This window comes from Pinus tabuliformis, chromosome 1_1 (assembly GCF_031772625.1).
Source record: "Pinus tabuliformis cultivar Carrire ecotype Pingquan chromosome 1_1, CPIR1, whole genome shotgun sequence".
NCBI lineage: Eukaryota > Viridiplantae > Streptophyta > Pinopsida > Pinales > Pinaceae > Pinus > Pinus tabuliformis.
The window spans coordinates 280,310,770-280,325,463 of NC_142297.1; the positions used below are offsets into that span (position 1 = coordinate 280,310,770).

At 37.7% G+C, this 14,694-nt stretch overlaps 1 pseudogene; it reads left to right on the forward strand.

Annotated features, from left to right (window-relative positions):
• Window positions 1-3,599: 3,599 nt before the first annotated feature.
• Window positions 3,600-5,552, forward strand: LOC149212629 (uncharacterized; annotated as a pseudogene).
• Window positions 5,553-14,694: the final 9,142 nt, after the last annotated feature.

Sequence of the window (14,694 nt, forward strand, 5' to 3'; positions counted from 1 at the left end):
CTTCACTGAAAAAGCGCGTCGAGTCGTATGACACGTCCCAAGTCCAACCATGCCAGTGGGCATGGTTCAGCCATGATATCGTGACTGTAAGAAGAAAAAGGTTCGTTCATACCAACCATAGGTGATGTGTACTGAGATGAAAAGGTAAATTAAGTATATACTTCAGTAAAAAGTTTGTTAACTAAAATGTTGATTTTTCAAATTTTGCAGTCTTAAATTTCTAAAATTCTAAGATAAAGGTGTTTGGCTTCTTAAAGTTAGTTTCTTTTCATAAAAAGGATTTCATACATCTCTAACATTCCAAATTGATAAGTAGATATTAATGAGATATTTTATTATTATTTTATCACAAAATTTAATTTAAAAATTTATAATTAATTTTATGTTAATGAAGTATGTTTAGAAACATGTGTTAGTAAAATTAGTTTTCTTCCATAAAAGAATTCACATGTTTCTAATAAATTTTAAATTGATTTTTATAAACAATGGGAAAATCTATTATAACTCATTGGTCAACCCAATAATGAAGCAATTAATCCCTCACTACTATTTATGCAGGCTAACTCATCATCGTTATTCAATAAAACCCAAACCACTTGGAATTGCATTTTAAAGAACAATGTTTCACTCTTGACAAATACCTTTGAGTCTTGGGGCGTGAACTTGTCTCTTTATAGAGAAAGAAGACACAATCTTAGTTAATAGTTTTAGAACATATTCCAAGCCATTTAGCTATCTAAGTTAATATGTAGACATGAGTTAAATATTTAATTCTTTATTATTAGTATAAAAGCAAACTTACAAAAATTCATAATCTTTGAACAATAAATTATATTTTAAAAATAATTAATTTTGAAAACAATTATTTACATCTATTAAATAAATTTTTTATTTTTATTATTTATAAGAAATCACCTATGATCAATATTTTTATTTTTATTTTTTTATTTATATTTTTATTTGTTTATAAGAAATAACCTAGGATGAAAATTTGGGGGAAACATATACTTTTTCCTATTATTCAAATAATTTTGTATTTTATTTGTGTAGATTAAAGAATGAAATATCTTAGGCAAGATGAATAAAAAATTGAAAATGATTGTGAATAAAAAATTGAAAATGATTGTGAATTTTTTAAATATTTGATTTTAATTTAATAATTTGTATTATTATTTGTTTATGTCTTTTTATTTAAAGAAAAATATTTGAAGTATGATGAAGAAATTTGTACGTCATGGTTTTAACTTAATCATTGAAGAGGATGGTTGATTAACAATCATTAAATAGGTATATTTAAATTTAAATTTAAGTTGTAATTATCTTAGTGATTTAATACTTAAATTAAATTTAATTAATAATAGAAATATTACTTCATCTTTCAAAAATAATAGATAGAAAAAATAAGTATTAAAAAAAGTTATACAATTTGAAAAAATTTGTTAGAGATTTATAAGAAATAATTTTACTTTCTTAATGATTTGTGCAAAATAGTTTTATACTTTTCCTATCAAAGAAAATAAAAAACTAAAACTAAATAAAATAAATAAATTTAACATTTTAATCATTTATTTTTAAATAAATTTAACATTATGAAAAGTAAATATTTATTAATAAAAAAAATGAACATACAGAAAAGTAAATATCTACTTATTAAAACATTATATTTTAAATTTCAAATAAATACAAGCCACATAATTAAAGTTTATATATATATATATATAACTCTTATCTTACAAATAAGTGTCACATCAAAATACTTAATAAAACATTAGTGCTCATCTTTATGTCAATCGATGGTTTCTGCAACCAAAAGACTTCTCTTTTGAAAAATGTGATATCTACTCAATCTGTTACGGATCCACTAAAAGTGGTCGGCGCTTTAAACCTAATTGGTGGTCTTGGTGAGATTACGGTTTTGTTAAAAAAAAATGTCGAACCACTTCCCTTCTCATTTTCCTTCCACTTTCTCAGAATAATCGACTTATAACACACAGACAATATTTTTTAATTTATCGAGAACAACGCTTTAAGTGTAAATTATGACGTGTCTTTATAGTGGGTCATCCATGATCTTGATCACAAGAAGAAAAAGGTTTGTCCACACCAAACCATAGGTCATGGGTCCACAACGTGGAAATTGTTGGGCTCTTGTCACTTTCCGCGTTCATATAATGTAATATTTTCTATTTTGATATAGATAAAATGGACTAAATTTGCCTAGTATTTATCGTGGTATTTTCTTATAATATCAATTTAAGTTCATGGTATTTGTCTTCGGTTTTCAAGGTAAAATAGTAAAATAAGGTTTCTAGAGAGTCTATCAAGCTTATAAAAGGGGATAGGAGGTAAGCATTTGGATCATCTTGAGTTATCTATCTATTTTGTCTTTGTTGAAAACTTCTCCAGACCACTTCTAATTTGATCCACCCAGTGAGTGTAATCTGTATAGTAAATCTATCGAGATCCAAGATTGTGCTTCAGTTTTTTTTGTTTTCTCTTTTAATGAGCAGTTGTGCGCAATTGTGCATGTCATTGAAGGCGCTCCCATATTATTGCATAGGTATGTACTATTTTATTCCGTTAATAATATAAATAAAGTTTCATTTCCAAATCTTTTTGTATTAAGTGTTTTGATTACAATTTTTTTTAACTAAAACACGAAAGTATACTAAATCTGTTAAAAATTTTAAAAGTTTGTGATCTTATAGTAGTATCAGAGCTGTACCTTCCATAAACCTGAATTTCATGGTCAATTGGTCATCCTTTGTGTGCACCATCTAAAGGCCAGCATAATTTGCAGAACAACTACATATACACCATAGGGTCGAGCAAAGGCATTATAGTTGAATTAAGCTGGAGATCGTGAGTTATGTGGCAAAAATCTCATATCTCGCAGAGCTGTAGAGAAGTCGGGGGCACAATCTATCATCGACTGATCACAAGGATTGCAGAGGGTATTCGTAGAACCACGCGGTCATTAGCCAATATGCTGCATCACTGTCAGAACCTGGGCGCATCACTGAATGGAACCAGGTGTGGTTGCCCATCCGTCACTTGGGTAGTTGATATATCATACCATAAATTAAATTTGTGCCCTGGACCAGATAAGCAATGGCAGGGGTCGTGGGTTGTGGACAGTGGTCATGAGCCTTGTAATTAAAATTGCAGCAGTTGTAGCCGGGCTTCAGGGGCCAAGGGACAACCGACGTAGAGCTTCCAGACCGCACAGGTGGTGACTACATGGTACAGAGCTCCTGAATTGTTGTTGGAATACTTATTGTACTCTTCTTCAGTTGACATGTCGGTCAGTTGCATTTTGCAGAGATGTATACTCAGTGTTCTCTCTTCAAAACTGCCATGACGTGGAACAAATTCATGCAATATTTTAGTGAGACGCACGATTTTGGTTAATTTCTTTAATTAGTTGCAGAGATTTATTTTAGTAGGTCTTGTTGGACTGTGTTTTGGAATTCATTTGGAGTTTTGGAATATATATATCAACTATCCAAGTAATAAGTTTCGCACGAGAAATGCAGCAATGGAGGAGAGACCACGGTTCCGGTTCCAGGGTTTTAAGAGCAGCAGGGTTTGAGTCCGCGATGGCAATGGTGCGGCTTCTGCGAGAGATCTGAACAAAGCCCACAAGGTTTAAGCGAGAGTCCTCTCATCCAACCCCTGAACTCCGATTCGCAAGGCCGCTGGAAACCCCCATCAAATCAACCCTGAATTTGTCTTCTGAACAACAAGAAACCCTTACTTCAAAGGGATCCGAAAAATGTCTCTTCAACGGAACTCTCAAATTCAGCGGTCGGATTCGAACTTGGGGTGCGGAAATAGGTACTTTGGGATCCCCGTTTGAGATTGATAGGAGACATTTCAGCATTGGCTCAAACAATTTGGATTACAGTAAGGAAGTAGATGAGAACAATGCAAAATTTGCGAAGGTGAGAGAAGAGCTTGAGATGGCAATGGAGTCTAAAGAAACTGTTTATTTTGACAAGGAAGCCGAGACCGCCAGACGCGATGTGAAACAAACCCTGGAAATTTTCGATGCCCTTCTGGCTAAATTACCCGAAACCGAAAGAGGGGCTGTACAGAGGTCCATGGGGTTGAAGATGGAACAACTTAAAGCAGAGCTATTGCAGATAAACGATCAACGGGAACAGGGCACCAGAACCCTGTTAGGGAACGCAGAGCCCACATTGCGGCGAAGCGCAACTACTGCTGCTCAGACAAGCTACCCCAGATGGCAACAAAACCCAAAACCCAGATCTTTGGTAAGTACCCTCCATTTCCAAGTTTTTGTCAAAACCCCTATCGGAAAAACACATTTGATTTGGGTACATGGAACCGATTGTGTGAAGCATCTGAAGAACCTTATCTCCCAACAAGTTGGATATCCCACCAGTTTACAAAATTTGATATATGGGGGCAGAGCACTCTAGGACTCCAAGCCTCTTATGGACTACAAAATCGCACCTGTGTCAACCATAATTCTCAATCTGAGACTAAGAGGTGGCGTGGCAGATAACAGTAAAAATCCTTATAGGGGAGAAGGAATTGGGAGTTGCTCAGCAAAAAGCGCAGAAACACATCAGGGAAAAAAATGGAGGACTATCTTTCAAAAACATTCTCCAAGGGAAAAATACATCCACAACAACACCAAAACAAGCAGGAATGGAACCAAGGCCATATATTGTGGAGCAATTGAATTATACCCCAGAATTAAACATAGATATACCAGAAACAGATGAGCACTGTACTATATTTGAAAAACAAGCTATAATTTGTAGATTCAACTGTTTTGGCCCAAGCCTGTTGAGCTATTTCATTGGATTTTCACAAACTGGACTACACAATGTGAAATACATCTCTGCTCCAAGGGTTTCTTCATAGTGAACTTCCCTTCAGCAGAGGCTAGAGATATTATAATACGGGAAGGACCTTGGTTCTGGGGGTCCACGGGTCTCTTCATCACACCATGGTTTCCAGAATTTGATGCAAACACAATGGTTGTTTCAAGGATGCCAGTTTGGGTATGCTTGCACAACCTCCCAATACATCTTTGGAATCAACAAGTCCTTGCAGGAATCGGTAATACCATTGGGAGTTATATCAAAATGGACACCCAAATACTGGAGGAAAGAATCTACACATTTGCATGAATTTGTGTGGAAGTAGATCTCAGCAGAGGTTTTCCAGATCAAATTCAACTGAAGCATAAACAGAGGTGCTGGACACAGGTTTTAGATTATGAAAATACAACATTCAGATGCAGAACTTGCCGACAAACAGGTCATCTACAAAACACATGTCCAGAAGCCAAAAAAGACATTCGTAGGAAGAAGAAATCAGGGAAACAAGCCAAGGGATGGCAATTTCCTCCACCACTCTCCGATGAGGAGGAGGAAGAGGATGCCGAACATGTCATACCCAACGAGAACAATCAGATGAATAAAGAACCAGAAGCAGAGGATTTAAATCCACAAGATCTGATGGACTCACAGTCGGTAAAGATACTAGAAACAATGGATACCAGCGGATCCAAATGACAACACATATCAGACACCTTAGATTCTGATAAAGACAACCCCAACCTGTGGTTGACACTTCACTAGCACTTGTATCTACATTATCGACTCAAGGGGAGTGGCGAAAGGTTGAGAAGAAAAAAGGGTGAAAAGCATGACTTTTCCCCACTTGTACATTATTTTCTTGTTTTCATGAACTTTGATCAGCAGTCAACAACTACTAATGGAATGCGCCACAACATCTGCAACATGTAATTTTGTTTTAATTAATAAAATTACGATTTTCTTTTGGAAAATATATATATATATATATATATATATATATATATATATATATATATATAGTGACGGGGAGTGTTTTTTTTATCTTTTTGAATTGTTGATTTAAGGGATATCACAAATTTTTTTGAAGATGGGATTTTTTTTAGAAAATGGCTATAAAATTTTGGGCAAAATTCTAGATGAACTAGAAGAAACATGGGGGCCTTTTTGCAGCAATACCACTTTAGACGAGAACAATAGACTTTTCTCGAAAAGAGTCTATGCCATTCTGCAACAAAAGTGCCCATGGGAAGTGAAGGAAGTGTTAGCACTCCGTAGTTTTCTCCAGGCTGAAAGGAGAAAGCTCAGAGGTAACCACAAACCTCTTTGGGTTGAGAGACTGGTCTTCTCCAACCAGAGGGGGCTCCCTCAACTTATGGAAACTGAAGATTTCGACTATATGGTATACAGAGACCAGATCTCAAAGGGAATTTGAAACGTTTGGTTGAAGAATGAATGGCCGAAGAGGATGGAAATATGTGATCAATTTGACTTACTACCCACTTTGCTTATGCAAGTAAAACCAATATCACCCACAAAGGCTTGTCAAGCATAAAATTTGGAGAGAAATAAGCTTTAGTATAGAGGAGAGAACAAAAACACAAATCCTTTCCTTGCACACAACAATACTGCTTATACATCAGAAAGAAATTGAAGAGAAGTGACATCATGCACATGTATGTAATATTTCATTTGCAAATGAAATATGGACACAATTTTTTTAGAGCAGTATAAACTGAATTCCAACACAATTGAAATCACTATACCCATACACAAGAAAGTGTAGAGAAGAAACTGATTGAATAACTGATAAATATATGAAAAGAACTCCAAAGTGTCATACCATAAATATCCTTGCAGACAATAATTGATAACCCTAAAGTCATAAGCATTCCATACATGAAAATTGATCACAATCACATAATCTCTAAAACCAATCCACAATAATGTTGAACCAACAACAACCTGCTTCATATGCATTAACCATCTTAAATAGACCATACATAAAATATCATAAGTGTCTAAGTTCGGTGCATCATTGATCCAACAGTGGATCGAATCAAAAATAAAAAGAGGAAATGTTTTTCGTTGTTATGAGTCTTTTTCCTCTTACAATGAAAAACAAACAAAAGCCATAAAAGCTTCATAGCTTTATCTAAGAAACACTAAATGTCTTAATAAAACAAGCATATCTTTGAAATCCATCTTCGTGAACCCAATAAAGAAAAAAAACACAGGGACAACTGGTGCTGACTGGGAAGCGACTGCACAATGACTTTTTGCTTTCAAAACTGACACGTGGCTGGCTGTTGAAGAGGTGAGTTGGCTGCCACACCTACCCCATGTTCCTATCTTCAAATTTCAACAAGTGGCTTCCTCTCAACATACGTGCAAATGTACAAGCATGGCTTGCGCAACGATTGCGTAGCACCTGCGCAACTCCTTTTCCAAAATTGTTTCTTAAATTCCCTCCCAGTCTTACCAAAACAACATCATACTAATATAAGCCGCTCCAAGCATCAGTAGCACACCATTACACCAACCAAAACAACATTTGCAACTTGAAATTTGAAAGAGAAACAAAATTTTTAGACTTCAATCCAAGACCATTTACCTCCTCTTCCTTTTGCTAGAGGTCTTGCTGGTGGAAGCCTTGGTCTTTGAAGTTTGAGGTGTGAAATCAGTTTTCTCAATAAGTGGTGGCAAGGTAGCTTTTTCTTTATTCATAGCTTTAGATCTCAACCTTGGCACTCTTTTAGGTGAAGGTGCTTTGCCTACCTCCTTATATTTTCTAACCAACTCCCAAGCTTTGTCCAAACTCTTTTTCATGCTCCTTAGTTTTGCATTCAGTACTAGATTCCTGACATAAATATTTTTACATTGTCTCCTCACTAGAATGGACCATTTCACAAAGTGTTTTCCTCTGCTGAGAGCTTTAGATGCCTCATGTACCTCCTTGTCACAGTTCTCAAGAACATGTTGCACTGACCTTTTATAGTTTTGATTCTCTTGTCTGAACTTATTGACATGTTCTTTGCTTTCCTCCATCTCTTCTAGGCATCTATGATATTCTTTCCATTGATCAAATTGTGGTTTCCCAAGTGCTTGAGCCACCTTCTTCATCTACTGCACAACTAAATTTTGACTTGGAAGCTCTAGTTGATGGTCCACTAGGCTCCACTGCAATCTCCTTGGCCTGCTCTGCAAATGAAACATGCTTCCCCTTTCCCTTAGCAATATCTTTTGGAGGTGACTCTGCCTTGTCATCTGCTGGTTTGGTTGTTTCCTTCAGGTCCCTATTTTTTCTTTTCAGGGATGCTATTTTCATTTGATATTTTGAAAGTGCCTCTTTCATCCTAACCATCTTGGGGTCCTCTTCCTCATAATGTATGGTGTCTTGTTCATACTGCACTGTGTCTTATCCTTGTTCAAATTGGATGGGTTTACCCTGCTTTACTTCTTCTCCTTTGTTGTCTTCTTGTTTCTCTTCCTTTCTGTCTTCAGAAATTTCAACAATCACTTGAGGATCTGCCCCCTCCACTTTCCACTTTGTGCTTGACCTAGTCCTAGGTCTCATTACAAACTCATCACTCTTAACTGTCTCTTCCACCTTGACCTGAAATTTGGCGGTCTGCAGTGATGCCACCTGAACCTTGGTTTCTTGAATCTTCTCTTTTCCCTTTGAAACCTTCTTTTCACCTTGTTTTCCAAGTCTACATTTGAACCTTTTGATGGGTTTCACATCTTTCTCTTCAACTGTCTCGGCCTTTTTTACTATGTGAGTGACCTTATTTTCTTGCATTTCATGAACTTCTCCCTCCTCACAAATATTTATTGATGAAGATTTTGTCTGTGGCAGAAAACCAATACTAGACAAGAAATCAGACCAGTAAATATTTCTCCTATCAACAACAAATTTAACAAAAATATTTATGAGGGAGAAATGGAATAAGCTGGACATATGCTTATTCTTCTATAGCTGAACTTTAGTTGCCATTCTTTCCAAGCTTTTAAATAAGAAATAGGGCAGGATCATAGGTTTCTTGTCAGTAAAGTACCATAGAAGTCTCAGATGATACTGGTATACCTTGCTGAATCTACCCTCACACATGAAATACCTCTGAATGACCTTTAAAAATTCACTGTAATGGTCCTCAAGGTAGATGATAGGAAAGCTTGTAGCAAACTTATCACTGAACTCTAGTTTTATAAATTGTTTGAAGGCTGATATGTCAAGCTCATCTCCTTTGAACCATTTTTCCCCTGTTGTGGGAAGACTAGTAGCATCTGCAATGAATTTTTCTGTAATAATGATCTTCAGATTTCCTAACTGGACCTTGTTGTCATGTAGGTTCAGTGCGAAAAGGCTTGCCAACTTGGTATTGTGACCCACTTTCTGGACTTTTTGGTATAATGGAATGCAAACAACATTCTAGAAATCGATTCTAATGGTTGGGGAGGAATTTATGAGGTTCAAGGTGTTGGGTTTAATATACACTATATCCCCTTGCTTCTTGTTGGTAGTGGGAGCCATTAACCCTAACACTTGGAAGGATAAACTCAGACTTTATGATGGGCTACATGTATAAATCAGAGAGCGAAAAACTCAAAGAATGTGACAGCGCAGACTTATTACAATAGGTATATGCAATCAGTGGTGACAGAGCATATTTCAACTATAAAAAAGGAGCAGGCATACACTTTATTTTCACTTCACAATTTACACTCAACCACTCAGAACTTTGTGACTCCCAGCAAGACACGACTTTGAATTACAAAATAGTTGTGCATGTTCAATAGACAGGGTATGCGTAGAATTTTTTTTCAAAGAGAATAGAAAAAACCTTGACTTCACTTAATCAAAGTGTTTGGCAACAAATTTACAAACAAGAGAATTGACTCCTACCTCCCACAACGCCGACAGTGAACTACGCGAATGCTAATAGCTTTAGGGACACCCTGCACAACGATCGTGTAGCACCTTGCGTAGCGACAACGCAACATAATGATTTTTTTTTTTTAAATTCTTTGATATCTGCCTTCCATGGATACCCAATTCTTTAGAAATCCTCCATATGAACCATTTCATTCCCCTGTGAGCAAAACAATCAAAATGGAAGTTCTCTTGGGTGATTTGAAAATGATTAAAATCTTTTCATGACGTCATTAAACATGTTGTTTAATTAGCACTTCACTTTAAAGAAATCGTATGAAAATTTTGAGAGTGTGAAAGGATATGGGGGCATGATGTGGGTATGATGGCCAAAATCATATATGGTGTATTTCTATCATTACATGAAATTATGTTTTGGTAGAAGAATTTAGGCCCAAGGTTAAGTGACTTAGGATAAAGGGGATTTAGGTCTAAATAGGAATATGGGATGGAATACATGTTTGAAATGAGGGATAATTCGAAGGAATGGGGGTATAAGGAAAAAAGATATGTAGGTTTAAGAGAACAAATAGATAATAGGGACAAAGAGGGAATATAGGATGAGGGGAATGAATAATGTATGATGAAGGAGACACTGTAATGTTTGTATCCATATTTTCTTTGTCATCATTCATTTTTATTGTAAATCCATTGTTTGGTTAAACGGCTTTAACAAACCCCCAAAATTCAGACTCAAAAACATAATGACAAATTTCTAACTCAGACACCCCTTCCCATTAATGATGAAGACCTTGATGACCAAATGAAAAACCACTTTCATAATGACTTCCTAGGCAATGGTTAGTCAAACTCATAACAGTGAAAAAGTTTGTGAGTTTGACCCTTTGTATGACACCAAAACTCATGAATTTTCGAAGACCTTCGACTAATAAAATAACCTACTCTAACAGGAAGGACATGGAAGAGGGGCTAAGCTCTTGACACTTGGATTCGAGCTACAACGAACAAATTCAATCATAAACCTTCATAAGTTGGAGGAATTAGACACATGTCTATGTAGGGTGGGGCAACCAGAATGGAAGAAACTCAATTGGTCTCTCAAGCCATCTATGCTTGCATTAATACAACCCAAACATTGGGAGCATCCTTGTGAAGAGGTCAGGATCATAGTTGCTTCTTGTCTCAGTAGGATCGTGGCTTTAACATCAAAACTATTGCTTTACAATAATGATATAATGAGAGAGGTATTGCAACTAATAGTAGAAGCCCTTCAGGGGTTCAACAACATCATGCTTTCTACCTTTTAGAAGCAGCGCAAAATATTAGAACTCATGGTAGAGTTTAGCTTTGGCACATTCATGTTGAATCTGGAATGTGAGGACTTGATCTTTCAGGTGTTCTAGAAATTTTACACCAACATTATATCAGCTCATCCAGACAGTATCAAAATAAGCATGCAAAAGATTATGTCCTTGTTTTTAGAAGGAGATGCTGACATCTGCAAGATACTAAGATCCAAATTGTTGACCATTTGGAGAAAGGAACTAATTGTATCACTAGTTGCCTATGATCTAGTCGAGAAGTTGGTCATGCAAAACATAAAATTTCTTAGAAGGGTGTTGACTAAGAAGGAGCTTAAAATGATTGGTGGAGGAAGCAAGGACAAAGGTAGTAAAACATGTAGCAAGAATGAACTAAGAAGGAGAGGACTATGTTTTCTCTACAAGGGATCTTGGGCACTTAACCATTCATGTCCAGGAGATAAGGAGGCAACAAGGGAAAAACAATTGGAGGCTCCTTCAGATCATGGGGATTCATCCATATTTGGGTTCATCTGTTAGGTCCCTATACTACTAGTGTAACCCCTTATTTTTTTTTTTATCAAGGTCGTTTACTGATATGTTATAAAACTTCAAGGAGCTAGTCCTGTTACATAAGATGAGAAGAACAATGAGGGGAGGATCCAAAATGGGTACGTAGACCCTTGATCCTTGTCAGAGGACTTGTAGATTGAGATTTGAAAAAGATAACGACTATATTGCCGTACAAACAGGCCTACTAGAAAGCAAAATTTACAAGACATAGAACAAGTTACAGTTGCTGGTTTACAGAGTCATCGGACTGAGGCTCCTTTTTCTCGCTGATCTTTGTCGAAGCCTCTGCGTGCATGCTTTGAGTTATTGCTTTAATGTGAGCAATTGCTTCTTCCAGGTGGTTGCATTTTTCTTTAAGACCTTCAATCTCTGCTCTCTATTTCTCCAGCTTTTTTCCTTTTTGATCTACTATCAGCGTGAAATTATTCCTTAAGGTCATTGAAGTGTTTTACGAATCGGGAGATCATGAAACAGTGTGCTTTACACAATGTGCAGCTGTTGTTGGTGATTACTCACTCCAAGGGGTTCTTTGTCGGTTCACGCTCCACTGGATTCTCTGCCATTTCGATTCCTCTCTTGGCTTGAGGAAGTTGGAGCAGAGGGATATGTTGGGGGAAGCAGAAGGGAGTGGAGAGATGGAGGAGGGAAAAAGGGGAGAACTGGTAGATAGCACGGGCCTGAAAAAGAGGCACTGAGAGGAGGCCGCCAATGACAAAGAGAAAAATGATATGGAGGGGGTAGAACAGGGGGGAGGAAGAGACCAGGGAGGAAGAGAGCGCAGAGGAGGGAGGGCGCTGATTCAAACAACCAGAGAGATTGTTAGCGAGAAAGCAGAAAGAAACACAAAAGGCACAGCAATTACCACTGAGGTCGGAGGGAGACAACTTTCTTCCGAAGCTGGTCGCAGAGCGCAATCTAGAACTGAGGAACACCTGGGGCTTTCTGAGGAGAATAGGCCCTTTACTCTTTTGGTCTTGAAGAACCGATGCTCTGAGCTGAAGGGAGAGTGAGGTTCCCTGATGAATATAAAGAAGGTCGAGAGACTAGGCATCCAAATCTGGTGCATGTGGCGCAGGGATTTTGCTGATCATGTGATCATGGCTTGGATTTTTTATGCAGTCGGTATAGATTTTGATGAGACTGGAGCCTAACCTTTGCTTGGAATTGTCACGAGAACTCTGACTGAGCTTGATCCCGTACCTGTTTGTTTTTTCAGTGGAGATTTCCTTTGCCGCGATTAGGATAAGGAGGATGCCAATGTGAGAAGGGGTGGAGTCTGCGGACTGCTTTTCGATTTTGGGAGAAAGGGCAGACAGGATAATGAGATGGCTGATATGACCGAAGTTCAGAGAAGTTGCTGAAGGATGGGTCTAGTTATGAGATTGGCTTGTCATAAATATGATCATTCTCTCGAACCTGACCAGTGGTTCTGTTGACTGCCCTGTTGGCGAGAGAGTCCGTTTCTGTGCTATTATTCCTCAGTACATGTTTGAAACTGGTATCTCCCAAATGGCTTATATTATTCATGATCCTTAATTTGATGTTGTTGAGAGCCTTTTTTTTGAATTCTCCCCCTGTAGCCAGTGCAGCGATCACAATTGTCGAGTCACCCAGAATGATTGGGTTCTGAACTTGCATCTGCTTCATAATGCTTGTGCCTAATAGGAGGTTGTAAGCCTCTGCCATGTTATTTGACATTTGACCCAGGCCCCATTCATATGTTATAAGAATTTTGCCATACTGATCTTTTATAGTTCCCCCTGCCCCTGCTTTCCGCGGATTGTTTTTTGAAGCACCATCAAACTGGAGAGTGGTTCTCTTTTGCTCATGTATCCATTGGTTTATGTCTTCCTTGGTGCCCCTAAGTTTCCAATTGTTCCCCCTCTTGCCAGCTGTGGAAGGGGGTTGCTTATTTTTGTCATAACTTAGGCAAAATTTATTGAACCAGTCTTCCTCATCTTTCTACCAGCTGGATCGGTCCGGTTGAGAGACAGAGTTGGCACTTATTATCTCGGAGACAAGGCCCATAGTTTTTGCCAAGGTGCGAGCTAGGTTTGGCTTCTGGTTGTTGAAGATGCAGTTATTCCTGGTGATCCAAATTTTCCAGCTGAGCATAGAGGGTATACATTTCCACAAGCGAGTGATGATGGCCTTGCTTTTCCTAGAATGAGGGTAACATTTCTCCCAGTTTTTGTGTAGAGTAGGTAGCTGGTCGAAGGTCTCTTTTATTTTCAATGGATTGATAATTTGGTTCCAACAACTTTGGGCATAAGGACAATCTAAAAAGAGGTGTTGGCTACTTTCCTCCTCAGCACGGCAGAGACAGCAGATTGGGGGACCATGAATACCTCTTTTTTTTAGATTCTTGGTCGTAAGGATCTTGCCTTTGAGAAGAGTCCAGTTGAAGAATTTGACCTTTGGAAGGCATTCTGATTTCCACACCACTGTACAAAGAGTCTAGTTACCTAGAGCAGAGCTTGCCTGAAGAAGTTTTTACCCATCTTTAACAATGAAGTTTCCTCCGCTAGGATCCCATATGAACCTGTCGCAAGCCTCTTTGTTTATGGGAGCTGATCCCGAAAGGGAGATCTTGAGGTCTGCCCATTGTTCCCTGAGGTTTATTGGGAGAGGTAGATCCTTCCATGCAAGCCAACTATTTTGATCCCATAGGGAGATGTCATAAAGAGAGTTCAAGTTTTTTGCTTCCATCCAAGTTTTCAAGGTGCTGAACTACTAAAGGAGATTTCTTGGCTTTGCTCCCATAATTTTGTCCGTCCATATATTTATTTCTTTTCCATTGCTCGACGATTTTGAGATGTGATTTCTGAATTGAGGGAGGACTTTTTTGATGAGTTTCCAGACTGGAGTGCAAGGTCTATCTACGATTACTTCAGAGAGGACATTAGAGTTCAGCCCATTGAGGTATTTCCTCTTCATTGCCTCCACCCACCTGGAGCCTTTTCCTATGAGCATTCGCCAGATCAGTTTAAATCCCATTGCTTTGTTAGAGAGACTTGGAATTTTGATGGCTAAGCCCCCTTTTTCGAAGGGGAGGGTAACTTGATCCCATCTG